Genomic DNA, 10,441 nt, shown 5'->3' on the forward strand with positions numbered 1-10,441 from the left:
ACTGATTCCACATTCTGCTAACAGTCATTGGATCTCGACCAACGCGAGCAGCAATGTCGCGATACGATAAACCCCACTCGCGATAGGCTACAATCCGACCTTTATCACAGTCGGAAACGTGATGGTACGCATTTCTCCTCCTTACACAAGGCATCACAACAACGTTTAAACTGCTGTGTGAGTATGAGAAATCGATTGGAAACTGTCCCTTTGCCAGCACGTTGTAGGTGTCACCACCGGCGCCAACCTTGTGTGAATGCTATGAAAAGCTAGTCATTTGCATATCACAGCATCTTCTTCCTGTCGGTTAAATTTCGCGTCTGTGGCACGTCATCTTTGTGGTGTAGCAATTTTAATGGCCAGTATTGTGTTTTGTTTACGAATCTCTACAGAGTACATCAGCAGAAGTATGGAAGAAGTACCGTCCGCATTTGTGTACAAACTTCCTACTACCTATTTCCACTCCCTTGAACAGAAAAACTTTTGGAGCAAGTAAGGGAATTTTCGACCAAAAGGCAGTTTTCCAACTTTGACGGTACTGGAACAAAGCGCCCTTGTGCTTGTGAAGCTTTAAATCTAAAGACACTGATACTGTGAGACTAACTCACAGAACATTACTTTCTGTGAATGTCTCGTTGGAGTTTTCTTTGCGTAGGCATCATACGACAACACTGGGTAGAACACTTCCGTCGCCGCACTGGTCACTGGTGCGGCGCTACGACGGCATCCACACCAGCCGCGCGTTGCAGCCCAAACTCTAACTGCGCATGCACGAACAGTTTGCCCCTTTCGTCGCACCTTGGACATGCACGTTTAGAGAACTAATGTCTGTTTTTTTTCGTACTGTTGACAAAAATTTTGCTGTTCGTGAGTTGTTTTGTGGTTTTTATGAGATACCATTGACGGACTCAGATTCCCTGTTTCAATCTGTGAATGATATATTATTAGGATACTCAATTTCTGTGAAAATTTGTCGCGGTCAATGCTATGGCGGCGCAACAGACGTTAGCGGTTGTCTGCAGGGATTACAGTCACGAGTAAAATAAATTGAACCCAGGACTATTTACGTTCACTGCTTTTCTCATTCCTAAATTTAGTTGTTCAGGACTCATTTAACAGAATTCTAGTATTAAGAGATATTCTGTCAATTCTCAAATATTTGGTTTCATTCGTGGTACCCCCAAGAGGCTAGGAAAATTCGGACATCTTAAACAATTGCTTTCAAATTCTCATGAAAATGAAGCAGGTCAAGTTTTAAGACCGTTCTGTCCAATGAGATGGTGCATTCGTCTTGTGTCTCTGTTGTGAAGTTCTTTTGCCACTTATTAATGATACGAAAGATGAAAGAAATGATGCTGGTGCAAAAGGTAAAGACTGCAAAAATTTGAAACCCTGTTTCACATCAAAATGCTAATTTTTGTAATCGAAAGTATAGAAAAACTTAATGCAGTACTTCAAAAAGTTTCATTGAATTTCCGCCTTGTTCGTAATTCTGTAGATGCTGTTTGTCTTCAATAGCAGGAGCCAGAAATGCAGATACATTTTAATCACTTTTGGAACATGCTAAAGAAAAGTGTGATGCATTGCAGTTAAGAGTGCTCACTGTTTCACGCCCTAGAAAATTGCCATTAAAATTAGGAGGTGGTGACAAGCATATTTCATCAGATTTTCAAGAAAAGTTGTGAATTTTATTTTTTGAGGTGGAAGATCAAAAAGTAAGCAGCTTTAAAAGCAGATATCTGCTGAAACAATGTCACATCTTGTCAAAATATAATAGTTTTAATTAGGCAAAGAAGATAGTAATTACCTTACTTCTTTCTCTCCGTCCGAACATGCAATGGAAGGCCCAACGGTACCGGCCGGCCGCCGTGTCATCCTCATCCACAGGCGTCACTGGATGCGGATATGGAGGGGCATGTGGTCAGTACACTTCTCTCCCGGCCGTATGTCAGTTTACGAGACCGGGGCCGCTACTTTTCATTCAAGTGGCTCCTCAGTTGCCCTCACAAGGGCTGAGTGCACCCCGCTCGGCAGACCGGATGGTCACCCATTCAAGTGCTAGCCCAGCCCGACAGCGCTTAACTTCGGTGATCTGACGGGAACCGGTGTTACCACTGCGGTATGGCCGTTGGCTTACTTATTTCTACGGCGACGATTTCGACTGTGTAATACTGACTCTTCATAGATATAGTTTGTTGGATGTAGTAAAACAGCATAATGTTCACTAGATAACTTAGAAAGTGTAGCGCAATACTTGAGTAGGACAGAGGATGACAAGGGTATAGCTCTGAAGAACAAGATACCAGAATATGTAAAATCATTGCGACTTCTTTTAAAGACAGCTGTACCCACGAGTACTGCAGAACGTTCGTTTACTGCACTTCGAAGACTGAAAATTTACACCAGAGCCACCGTGAACCAAGACCGGTTAAATCATGTAGCATAATTGAACTTCCATTCCGATCTCTCGCTAGGGAACTGAAACTGGAACCTCTAATCAACGAATTCATCAGCAAAACAACTGTCAGAAGCAGCACTTTCCAGTCTCCCTCTGTTCAGATGAGTGATCATGTTTTCTAAATTACTTTTGTAGCATTTACATTTACTATAATTATACGGGGGATAATTATGAGTTTCAGAGTGTAACATAGTGAACATACTCCAAGATTTTCAAAAGTCGACACCTACGCGGGTGGTTATAATTAAAGTTCAGCTACTCACGAAGGTCCATTGTGGGTTGTAATCATTGTATGGCAGTGAAACCTGTTAGATATGCCAATGCGATAATGCAGAACCGGTTTACGCCGGAAAAAAAATAGTCCCAATTTTGGCCAGCAGGTGCAAATCTGGCGTTTTACAGCATTTCGTCAACGTCTCCGGTGCTCAAATTGAACCAACTGTGTAAAATTAGGAGGTTCAAAAATGGTTCAAATGGCTCTGAGCACTATGGGACTCAACATCTGAGGTCCTCAGTCGCCTAGACTTAGAACTACTTAAACATAACTAACCCAAGGACATCACACACATCCATGCCCGAGGCAGGATTCGAACCTGCGACCGTAGCAGTCACGCGGTTCCGTACTGAAGTGCGTAGAACCGCACGGCCACCGTGTCCGGCAAAATTAGGAGGTGGTGACAAGCATAATTCATCAGATATTCAAGAAAAGATGCGAATTTTACTTTTTGAGGCAGAGGATAAAAAAGTAAGTGGCTTTAAAAGCAGATATCTGCCGAAACAATTCACATCTTGTAATAATATAACAGTTTTAATTAGGCAATGAATATAGTAATTACCTCACTTCTTTCTACAGTGACGATTTCAAAAAATGGTACAAATGGCTCTAAGCACTATGGGACGTAACACCTGAGATCATCAGTCCCCTAGATTTAGAACTACTTAAACCTAACAAACCTAAGGACATCTTACACATCCATGCCCGAGGCAGGATTCGAACCTGTGACTGCAGCAGCAGTGCGGTTCCGGACTGAAGCGCCTGGAACCGCTCGGTCACAGTGGCAGGCGGTGACGATTTCGACTGCGGCAATTAATAATAAAACCAGCATTATGCCTTTTTCACTTGTTCAATGTTTTCTGCCCACGTTCCGTTCTTAATTCGTTATATATGGAAACAGTTCAATACGTCATTCTTCAATTCACAGCGCCAGATTTACACTACTGGCCATTAAAATTGTTACACCACGAAGATGACGTGCCACAGACGCGAAATTTAACCGACGGGAAGAAGATGCTGTGATATGCAAATGATTAGCTTTTCAGATCATTCACACAAGGTTGGCGCCGGTGGCGACACCTACAACGTGCTGACTTGAGGAAAGTTTCCAACCGATTTCTCATACACAAGCAGCAGTTGAGCGGCGTTGCCAGGTGAAACGTTGTTGTGATGCCTCGTGTAAGGAGGAGAAATGCGTACCATCACGTTTCCGACTTTGATAAAGGTCGGACTGTAGCCTATCGCGAGTGGGGTTTATCGTATCGCGACATTGCTGCTCGCGTTGGTCGAGATACACTGACTGTGAGCAGAATATGGACTCGGTGGTTTCAGGAGGGTAATACGGAACGCCGTGCTAGATCCCAACAGTCACGTATCACTAGTAGTCGAGATGACAGGCATCTTATCCGCATGGCTGTAACAGATCGTGGAGCCACGCCACGATCCCTGAGTCAACAGATGGGGACGTTTGCAAGACAAGAACCATCTGCATGAACAGTTCGACGACGTTTCAGGAGCATGGACTATCAGCTCGGAGATCATGGCTGCGGTTACCCCTGACGCTGCATCACAGACGGGAGCGCCTACGATGGTGTTCTCAACGACGAAGCTGGGTGCACGAATGGCAAAACGTCATTGTTTCGGATGAATCCAGGTACTGTTGACAGCATCACGGTGGTCGCATCCGTGTTTGGCGACATCGCGGTGAACGCACATTGGAAGCGTGTATTCGTCATCGCCATACTGGCTTATCACCCGGCGTTATGGTATGGGGTGCCATTGGCTACACGTCTCGGTCACCTCTTGTTCGCATTGACGGCACTTTGAACAGTGGACGTTACATTTCAGCTGTGTTACGACCCGTGGCTCTACCCTTCATTCGATCCCTGCGAAACCCTACATTTCAGCAGGATAATGCACGACCGCATGTTGCAGATCCTGTACGGGCCTTTGTGGATACAGAAAATGTTCGGCTGCTGCCCTGGCCAGCACATTCCCCAGATCTCTCACCAACTGAAAACGTCTGGTTAATGGTGGCCGAGCAATTGGCTCGTCACAATACGCTAGTCACTACTCTTGAAGAACTGTGGTATCGTGTTGAAGCTGCATGGGCAGCTGTACCTGTACACGCCATCCAAGCTCTGTTTGACTCAATTCCCAGGCATATCAAGGCCGTTATTAGGGCCAGAGGTGGTAGTTCTGAGTACTGATTTCTCAGGATCTATGCACCAAACTGCGTGACAAAGGTAACCACATGTCAATTCTAGTGTAATATATTTGTCCAATGAATACCCGTTTATCATCTGCATTTCTTCTTGGTCTAGCAGTTTTAATGGCCAGTGGTGTATACATGATATCCAAAACTGGAACTATCTTTTTTCTGCTTAAATCGGTTCCATATTAACGCATTAGAATATCTACTGAGTTACGCTGCCAATAAATAAGTACAGACCTCACTGGACCCCTTTAAGTAGCTGTACTTTAATCATATCCACTCGTATACTGGTATATGGCAGTTTATTTCCTTCCATATGCAAAGATCAGAAAGAGACAGATACTTCACTTGTTACAACGAATGGCACTTGCGGTTTTTATATTTCTGGTACTAACGACATGTAAAGGGAGAAGTCGGGAAACCTGTTACCTCGGTCTCGAGGAGAATAACTCTGAATAACGGTTTCCGGGGAGAGAGAGGGTGGCTTGCCGCACGCTCGGGAGAGGGCCCTGGGAGCGCTGGACACAACAAATTTAACGATATCTCAGAAATGTTTGCCACGGCGTCTTTGCAACCCCTGGAACTATTATTTAACCACAGCAGTCCTGGAAACTCTGAGGCTATTTTGCAAACGCGGAACGGAGGTGTGTCTGCAGCTAACAAACGCCGCACACAGCAAAGTTAAACCGATGTCAGAAACTTTTGTCACGACGCCTACGCGACCCCGGGATTTGTTATGGAACTATAGCGGCTTTTGGAGGTCCGGGGCTATTCTGAAAACACAGATAGAAGTATTTTGGCAGCTGCTGAGTGTTACTTACGAATTAACTGTAAAAGCTGCGGTTGTCAGGCCTCAGTTGTAACAAGGAATACATCTGCGTGGAGCAAGAAGGGGGGGGGGGGCTGGTTAGCACGGAATTGAGTCTCCAATGAGAGCTCGTCGCTGTGGTTGTTTATGAGACAGCCAGTCAAAAGAGAACAGAGCCCAAGATACGTGTAACGGGTACAGGAGCTGCGAAAGCAGCAAAGGCATTCGGTATTGGTCCAGAGTCGGGGCTGCGAATGAAAGTGTGAAATGCTGAATGCTGACTGCAGCATAAGGAGTTTGATGAAGCCGAAATATCCTCGAAACTTCCTGGCAGATTAAAACTGTGTGCTGGACCGAGACTCGAACTCGGGACCTTTGCCTTTCGCGGGCAAGCGCTCTACCAACTGAGCTACCCAAGCAGAACTCACACCCCGTCCTCACAGCTTTACTTCTGCCAGTACCTCGTCTCCTACCTCCCAAACTTCACAGAAGCTCTCTTGCGTACAACAAAATTACGTTTAAATATAAAATGATGTGTTAAAGTGACAACAAAATTCACATTAACATCATTTACTGGCAGATGACAAGCTACCTGTGCCCGATAAAGTACGCAGCGTCCTGCATAACTCTATAATGTAACGCCGGCCGAAGTGGCCGTGCGGTTAAAGGCGCTGCAGTCTGGAACCGCAAGACCGCTACGGTCGCAGGTTCGAATCCTGCCTCGGGCATGGATGTTTGTGATGTCCTTAGGTTAGTTAGGTTTAACTAGTTCTAAGTTCTAGGGGACTGATGACCTCAGCAGTTGAGTCCCATAGTGCTCAGAGCCATTTGAACCATTTCTATAATGTAACATTGTGATAACGTCAACAACAAACAAAAACTGTTTTTTGGGCTAATTTTCGTAGATTAATTATTGCTTAATTTCACATTTTACAGATTTGAGTAAAGAAAACCCAGAAACTGTGGCACGAAGGTGCTGAAACATTTTTGGGTCTACACGAAAAAGCAGTGGTTTTGCATAACAGGGATACCATATATCCAGTAATTTTATCTGCAAACACGGTTAATGCAAGAGCAGCAAAAGCAAATTATGAAAATGGTTTTAGTTTTATCTGTAACAGCAAAAATTACATTTCATATGCGGACACTGTCACGAAACAGCCGTATTTCACCTCCAGAATACGCACTATTCAGTGTAACAACAGAGGAGTAGGATGCCTATTCGCTACCACTTCCACACTTTTTAGGTAACGTTTCTTGAATTCTAACGTATATTTTCTCTTTTGAAGTTTTCTCTTGGCGTAATGTTTGTCGCGTTAACTGCACCTCTTGATCGATACCACATCACTCCTCTTTTCCGAAGTATGCAAAATACCCTCAGCATATTATGAGAGACTAGTGTATGTAGTGTTAGCTCGCTTTGAATTTAATCAGCGACAGAAACTTCCAACTCAATCCTGTCAAGCGTTGCTCACTGATTCGAACGGCGATAGTCGCGACGCTGAAACTGTTCGCTTGAATCCAAAGTTCAAGGGGTCTTATGCTAACTGTAGACTAGAAAGGTCATTATCCTCTACCAGAGAAGGAAGTCAGTTCTGCGACGTTTAACTCTTTAACACGAAACCTGTCAAATGACGAATCTCATGAGACGAAAATAAATTTTTAAGCTACTCGGTATTTCCGACGTAGAGTTATAAAATGTGACCCTGCCAATCGAAGTTCCAGTTCCCTCCTTCTTTTATTTCTTCGTTTTCTGACGCTGTGTTCTGAGTGAAGTAATACCCATGGGCTTCAGAAAGTAAGTTACACGTTGAAATTGATGGAGCACAGCAATCAGTCGTCCTTTTCTTTCGGGTTTTATTAAGCAAATCTAGTTTTAAGCTAGCGCCTAGCCATTATCAATGCTAGAAAATACAAGAACTACATAATCAGTCGATGGTATAAAAAGATACAACTTGTGGCATAACCTACATCACTTATACATAGATTACATACCACTGCATCTCCTAGTACGTCAGTCCACTCTTGTTCGGGCTTCTGTCACAATTCGTTGAAAACTACTCTATATAATGAAGGTAGGCTTTGCGGAGAACACATCGCTTGACTTTTTTGTGGTAGATTGAGGTACAGCGTCACCAGTGTATCACAGTCTTACTGTCTTGGTGTAAGGGTAAATTTGTTCTATCCTGCAATGATGCCATTCCAATGACATAATTGGAGTGCACGTTGAAGGTGTGACGTGGCACTTGAAGTCCATTCGCGCGGAGTGGCCGCTTGTTCTAAGGTATGATGTCACGGATTGTGCGGCCCCTCCCGCTGGAGGTTCGAGTCCTCCCTCGGGCATGGGTGTGTGTGTTGTTCTTACAAGGGAACCTCCCCATCGCACCCCCCTCAGATTTAGTTATAAGTTGGCACAGTGGATAGGCCTTGAAAAACTGAACACAGATCAATCGAGAAAACCGGAAGAAGTTGTGTGGAACTATGAAAAAAATTAGTAAAATATACAAACTGAGTAGTTCAAGCGAAGACAGGCAACATCAAGGACGGTGGGTGTTACGGAGCGCCGTGGTCCCGTGGTTAGCGAGAGCAGCTACCAGACGAGAGGTCCTAGGTTCGAGTCTTCCCTCGAGTGAAAAGTTTAAATTTTTATTTTCAGTTTATGTGACAAACTCTTATGTTTTCATCATTTTTTTCGGAGTGATTATCACATCCACAAGAAAACCTAAATCGGGCAAGGTAGAAGAATCTTTTTACCCATTCCCTAAGTGTACAAGTTAGGTGGGTCGACAACACATTCCTGTCATGTGACGCACATGCCGTCACCAGTGTCGTATAGAATATATCAGATGTTTTCCTGTGGAGGAATCGGTTGAACTATGACCTTGCGATCAAATGTTTTCGGTTCCCATTGGAGAGGCACGTCCTTTCGTCTACTAATCGCACGGTTTTGCGGTGCGGTCGCAAAACACAGATACTAAACTTCTTACAGTGAACAGAGACATCAATGAACGAACGGACAGATCATAACTTTGCGAGAGTTAAGAAAGTAAAATTTTCACTCGAGGCAAGACTTGAACCAAGGACCTTTCGTTCCGCAGCTACTCACGCTAACCACGGGACCACGGCGCTCCTTATGCTGCATACTCCTTGATGTTGCATATGTTGCGCATGGACTACTCAGTTTGTATATTTTACTAATTTTTTTCATAGTTCCACACAACTTCTTCCTGTTTTCTCGATTGATCTGTGTTCAGTTTTTCAAGGCCTATCCATTGTGCCAACTTATAACTAAATCTGAGGGGGGTGCGATGGGGAGGTTCCCTTGTTAGTGTAAGTTAGTTTAAGTAATGTGTAAGTCTAGGGACCGATGAACTCAGCAGTTTGGTCCCTTAGGAATTCACAGACACACTTGAAGTCCCATAACACCCTCCGGCGGTGGAAGTTCAAGGTAGCAGGCAACAGGTATCAAAACTACATAGGTAATGACAGTGGTGGTCGTATGATGGTCAACACATATCGAGTGATCGTATCAAGACTGACATTTCATTAGTGGCCGTAACAGAGCTATCGTTTGCCATGTTCTGAATCTGATTCCTCAAGGACGGTGAAAGGAACAGGATGCTGGTGCCAGAGCCAGGGACTCGTGGTGCCAAAGTTTTGTAAGCCAGTGACCATGTCGCACAGGGCATCCACTTTGTCATAGAGACGCCATGTCTTCTCTCGAATGGACGCCTTCAGAGTTACCATATTTGTTTCCTCGCGGAGGGTAGCTACCCTTGGCAGGGGAGGGGCATGAAGGCTCCACCGAAGCACTTTATTTTGCAGGCGCTAGAGGGTCTGCATCCAGGAAGCACTTATAATGGCCCACGCAGTGGAGCCATATGTGAGGGAAGGATGGACAACCATGCGGTACAGTCGGAGCTTGGTTACTAGGTTCGGTTCCCTGCCGTTGAACATTGATACAACGCTTTTATCAGCTTTGTCGTTTTTGGGTGATGTATTCTACATGTCGATGGAAGAGCAGTTTTTCATCCATCTGAACACCTCGATATTTGGTATCAGGGGACCATGGGACCCAGACGCCTGCAATAGTGATGTTGTGGTGGAGGATTGGTCGCCGTTTGGTGAAGTACACTGCCATAGTTTTGGTGGCATTGAGAGCAATCATGTTTGAACGACACCAGGTCACTGACGTGTCCACCCACTACTGGAGGCAAGCAGTGAGCTGGTCCGTGTTGCAGCCGCTCGTATAGTGCGCTGTATCATCGGCGTAGTGAGCCAGGTGGTGGTGTGGGATGACTGGCATATCATTAACATAAATGTTAAATCGGTTGATTGTATGGTGCCCTCCATATGAACTACATAATATGTAACACTCAAAGAAAAGCAGTTATATTCTCTACTAAAAAGCTTCAAATTTGCATAGGAATAACACAAAATAAAATACAAGTAAATTACTTACGTTGCTGTCTGATTTATCGCTACATTGAACAGTAAACATAGAAGATGTAAAAAATTCCAGATTCACGCCTTGTGAGCTTTTTTTCCCTTTATTGTTAGTTTCAAACCCGTACAAACAGGCAGGCTGTCAGCAGCACGTTACGCCGCTCTTCAGCCATAGAGTAGATAAATAAACAACAGAAAGAATACACAGATGTGACATAACGGTGGGTAATAAAACAGTAG

General features: G+C 44.4%; 1 non-coding gene across 1 annotated transcript; it reads right to left on the reverse strand.

Annotated features, from left to right (window-relative positions):
* Positions 1 to 6,100: 6,100 nt before the first annotated feature.
* Positions 6,101 to 6,175, reverse strand: Trnas-cga (transfer RNA serine (anticodon CGA)). Its single transcript has one exon. It is a non-coding gene; the product is annotated as a tRNA-Ser (tRNA).
* Between the last annotated feature and the right edge of the window lie 4,266 nt (positions 6,176 to 10,441).

Source organism: Schistocerca serialis, chromosome 3, assembly GCF_023864345.2.
Source record: "Schistocerca serialis cubense isolate TAMUIC-IGC-003099 chromosome 3, iqSchSeri2.2, whole genome shotgun sequence".
Lineage (NCBI taxonomy): Eukaryota > Metazoa > Arthropoda > Insecta > Orthoptera > Acrididae > Schistocerca > Schistocerca serialis.